Source organism: Chrysochloris asiatica, unplaced genomic scaffold, assembly GCF_000296735.1.
Source record: "Chrysochloris asiatica unplaced genomic scaffold, ChrAsi1.0 scaffold00128, whole genome shotgun sequence".
Classification (NCBI taxonomy): Eukaryota; Metazoa; Chordata; class Mammalia; order Afrosoricida; family Chrysochloridae; genus Chrysochloris; species Chrysochloris asiatica.
The window spans coordinates 6,599,863-6,605,185 of record NW_006408646.1 but is presented as its reverse complement, the minus strand read 5'-3'; the positions used below and the strand labels follow the sequence as shown (position 1 = coordinate 6,605,185).

Sequence of the window (5,323 nt, the reverse complement as noted above, 5' to 3'; positions counted from 1 at the left end):
ATTCACTATTGTATCACAAGAGACCTACCGCATCTCCTTTCATCAGCCCCGCCCAGACGGATTGGATACTACTCAGTGGAGATTCTACCTTCCTCCACACCCTCTGGATCTAGGTTCCCTCTTGAAAGCTTGTAAGCCAGTCACTTCTTGCCTTTGTAGCCCCCACATTTTGGGTAGCCAATGTCCAAGTTGGCTACTCTGTGTAAGGAGGGGGTGGCAATGATCCTTGCTGTAAGATTTGTTTCCTCTTTTGAGTTACTACATCCACAGGTGTAGGTCAAGTTCATCAAATTACTCTTTTTTTCCCCTCTTCTTTCTTCTTCTAGTTGAGCTAAAGACTACAATCTTAAATATGGATTACACTTCAACATTAGCAAAAATTCTCACAACTGGACCAATAAGCAAGATCACAATAAATGGATAAAAGACTGAAGTTGTAAAGAATTTCATTGTATTTGGATCCACAATCAACACCCATGGAAGCAGAAGTCAGGAAATCAAACGATACATTGCATTGGGGAAAATATGCTACAAAAGTTCTCTTTAAAGTGCTGTTACGTTTTGTTTTAAAATAAGCAAAATTGACTTTGAAGACTATGGTGCATCTGACCACCTTATACTCAATTGCTTCATATGCATTCAAAAGCTGGTCAATGAATAAGGAAGACTGGAGAAAATCTGATGCATTTCAATTGTGATATTAATGACAAACATTGAATATACCATGGACTACCAAAAGAAAGAACAAATCTGTTTTGGAAGAAGTACTGTCAGAATGCTCCTTAAAAGTGAGGATGTTGACCCCCCATCCCCAACAATGAAACTCAAAGGGAACACATGAGCAGGCATGTAAGCTTGCTGGTGACCATATTAGTCAGTCTACTAGTGCATGGAAGAGGGGCAAAGGCAGCAATGAAGAAATGAGCTGAGTTCCATAGACTCCTGTTGACCTGGAGATGAGAGAGAGAAGAGGGAAGGGCTGATTGGTCCAAAGTGTGGTGAGATCTGGGGACACCTGAGAACATGGACAAGGACATAGCTAAAGATGGCCAGAGCTGGGAATGAAGCATCCAGCAGATATTAAGTAAGGGGAGATGCACAAGAACACCCAAACTTGCATATAGTTCCCAGTTGACCTACCCTTGATGGCTTGGTAACCAGAACTCGACTAGAGGAAGACTAAAACAATTTTTGATATAGGATATGAGGGTAAATTGCTACAATTGGATGAACTTGACCTATCTTTATGGAGGTGGTGGTGGTTTTGTGCCATGGAGTCGGTTCCGACTCATAGCGACCCATACAGGGTTTCAAAGGCTGTAAATCTTTACAGGAGCAGAAAGCGTCATCTTTCTCCTGTGGAACAGCTGGTAGTTTCAAACTGCTGCCCCTGAGGTTAGCAGCCCGATTTGTAACCACTACGCTACCAGAGCTCCTTATACTCATGGAGGTAGTAGCTCTAAATACCATCAGAGAGGGAAGGAGTCTTCATATCAAGTATCAATGCTATCCCCTCAGTACACAGGACAGATCGGGACAGGCAACTTAGATATTGGCTACCTAAAATGAGAGGGCGATAAAGGCACTGACTTACAAGGTTTCAAGGGAGAGTTCAGTTTAAGAGTGTGTGATAGTCCCCACTGAATAGTTTTCATCTATATGGGTCTGGTAAAAAGAGATGAGGATAAGATTCTTATGATTCAATAGTGAGTAATTGTTATCATGACTAACTGCAACTGTTACAACTGTAAAGGTAGAAGTTTTGTAACAAAAACGAGGGAATAGTTAATCTTACAGTCCAGAAACAGAGGACCCTAGGACCATCAAGGAGAAGAGCACAAGCAGAACATGGGACCTTATCTAGAAAAGCAACACCACCAGAGATGGAAGCAGCGATGGGAACATGGAGCGAGAGCAGCTGAGGACTCTAGATTCATGAAAAGAGAGGGACTGAGAGCTGACAGCCATGAGTCAGACTTGCAGAATGTGCCCTTTGGTGCTATAAATCATTATATATGCCCAAGTGTTCAAAAAAAAAGAGCTAAAATGAATAGAGAGAAATACTGGTAACTGATGGTACTTGGAAGGGATTATAATCTTTGTAATGAAACAAGTCCTAAGTTTTGTTGAATGTAAAACTGATGATCTGTCCTGTTAACTTTCACCCAATTCACAATAAAAACATTTAAAAAAAAGTTTTATGAAAGAAGAAAGTGAACAAGAACAAAAAGAACAAGCAGTTCCTGAGCCTCAAGATTGCTGTGATCAAAGACAGTGTGTGGTAAAGAAAGCAGTCTCCAGAAGAGGATGTCTTGGCATTCAGTAGGCACTCAAAGAGCTAATAGATTTTTATAGCATTATTTATAGTATCAGCATTCTCTTGAAAAACAAGACTCAGTTCTGTGATAAAGATCTTAAATGGCAAATCCAAATGAGATTTAAAAAAAAAAAAAAACACAGTAAGGCAGTCCTCCAGCTACATACACAGGATTTACTTAACCTTTACTATACAGGATCGCTATGAGTTGGAGATGACTCAAGGGCATTTAACAACAAAACAACGAACTGTTCATGTAAATTTGCCCTCACTTTGAGACAAGTGAACCCCTACTCACATCAAATTCTTTGTCACACTCACCTTCACTTGCTGCATGTGCAACTCAAATCACTGGAAAGACTTTAAAAGCTTTTTCTTGCACTAAAGACTAAATATGAACCATATGCACCTGGTCCGACTTACCCACAAACTCAAAGACTTACTTAAATGAAGTAAGGAACCAATCTGTTCTTAACCCTAGGACTGTCTATAGAACTAAATTTTATTATCAATGACTAGAAAATAAGATAACCTAGAAAACCAAATGAAGTAAAATAATGAAGCAAAATAATCGAATATTAAGAAGTATCTAAAGTTTATCATCTGTAGAAGGGGTTACTGCAAAGATGATTTAGAAAAGAGGGTAAAGCCTCTAAATGCTAAAAATTAGGATGCCGTCTGGCTTGACAGGAGGAAGGCATGTGCTTTATTGAAATAGGAAGAAGGCAAATGGGTAAAGATGGAGGTCAATTTGTAGATATAGGGCCATTGGGGGGCAAAGGGACCTCTCTCTGGCTCTATTATTTCAGTGATTCATAAGCCAAAGACATAGATAAGAGTGAAACACAGCAGAGAACAAGATTTAAGAACTCTGAGTAAGATATTATAAATCCTAAAAATTAGGATGCCTTCTGGCCAGAATTATTGTTATTGTTAAGTGCCATCAAGTCGATTCCGACCCATAGCAACCCTATATAGGGTTTCCAAGGAGCAGCTGGTGAGCTTGAACCACCAACCTTGCAGTTAAAACGACTTTGCAGTCTGACGCCTTAAACCACAGCGCCACACCAGGACTCCTCTGGCCAGAAAGGTAGTATCAAAAAACATCATCTTAATATACAAATGAAACATCACCTAAAAATTCAAATACAATTTAAACTTTTAATATTAATTTTGTTTTATATTCTATTTAAAGAAATTAACTCATTTAGAAAACTCTGAAGAATAGCAAAATTTTTGGAATATAATAAGAAAATAAAATTTATAAAGGCAGCTCTTCCCGTAAGCGGCCCGAGGTAATCTCACAAAATGGTTCGCTACTCACTTGACCCAGAAAACCTCACAAAATCATGCAAATCCAGAGGTTCAAATCTCCGTGTCCATTTTAAGAACACCCGTGAGACTGCCCAGGACATCAAGGGTATGCATATCCGGAAAGCCACCAAGTATCTTAAAGATGTCACTTTGCAGAAGCAATGTGTATCATTCCGTCGTTACAATGGTGGTGATGGTAGGTGTGCCCAGGGCAAACAGTGGGGTTGGACACAGGGTTGGTAGCCCAAAAAGAGCACTGAATTTTTGCTGCACATGCTTAAAAATGCAGAGAGCAATGCTGAACTTAAGGGTTTAGATGTGGATTCTCTGGTCATTGAGCATATCCAGGTCAACAAAGCTCCCAAGATGCGCCGCCGAACTTACAGAGCTCATGGTCGGATCAACCCCTACATGAGCTCCCCCTGCCATATTGAGATGATTCTCACTGAAAAGGAACAAACTGTTCCTAAACCAGAAGAGGAGGTTGCCCCGAAGAAAAAGATATCTCAGAAGAAACTGAAGAAACAAAAACTTATGGCTCGGGAGTAAATTTAACTTAAAATAAAATGCACATAAAAAGTAAAAGCAGAAAAAAAAAAAATTTATAAAGGCAAATAAATGGCTATTGAAACAAAACTTGGTATCACTAAATTATGTTCTATTACTGATTACTACTATTACGTAAAGGAGCCCTGGAAGTGGGTTATGAGTTGGGCTGCTAACCAAAAGGTGAATAGTTCAAATCTATCAATTGCTCCTTGAAAGAAAGATATGGCTTTCTGTTCCCCTAAAGATTTACAGCCTCAGAAACCCTATACAGGATTTCTAGGAGTCAGAACCAATTTGAGAATGGTAGTATTAAAATCACTGGAATTTATTTATGACACTTTTGACAAAGCAAGTAATCCAGTCACTTTTAAACTGCACATTTATTAAGCATCATCAAGTCAAGCACTGGTTTTTACCCACTCTTTCTTATAGCACCAAGTAGGATCTAATCTAATGAGAGAAAATCAGGAAATCAGGTTTTCCATTAAACTCCCAGCTCACCATCCTCAGAGCTGGCATCTACTACAGGAAAAGACTCCAAGGCAGGAAGGAAATCTACGAGTCCTGAATTACTGGCTGTAAGTTTGTGTTGTTATGGACACCAGTACAATAGAGTAAATACAAGAGGCAAGGAAGCAAAACACTAACTGAATAAGACAATCTGGTCCACGTGATCAGTATATTAATGAGACTAAAGTTCCCTAAAAGTTCGCAAGATTATCTGAATTAACTTGACTTTCCCAAAAATTCATTCTGGGTTTAGGGTAAATATCACAAAATAAGACATGAGAAACATTACATAGTTAAGAAATCTTCTCTTTTCATCTTGGTCCAAATTACGTGCTCAACCATGAATAGAAAGACATGCAAACTCCAAAAGGGACTGAGGGTTGGGGAAGAAGGGGAGAAAAGAGGGAAAGAAAGAATGAGACAGCAAATGGTAACAAAACATAAACAACTGATGCAGAACACTGTAAGTTCTTATATTATTTCTGTAACTTTTTTTTATATTAAATTTGAAATTATAATTAAAGCAAAAAATTCGACTTGAAAATCTGCAGCAAATGTAACAGCAGATTAAATTAAGTTGCAAGCACATGGACATTCATTGTATTACTTTATTACTGTACATTTACTGTATTT

General features: G+C 38.7%; 1 pseudogene; it reads left to right on the top strand.

Moving 5' to 3' along the window:
• Nucleotides 1-3,625: 3,625 nt before the first annotated feature.
• Nucleotides 3,626-4,180, top strand: LOC102831893 (annotated as a pseudogene).
• Nucleotides 4,181-5,323: the final 1,143 nt, after the last annotated feature.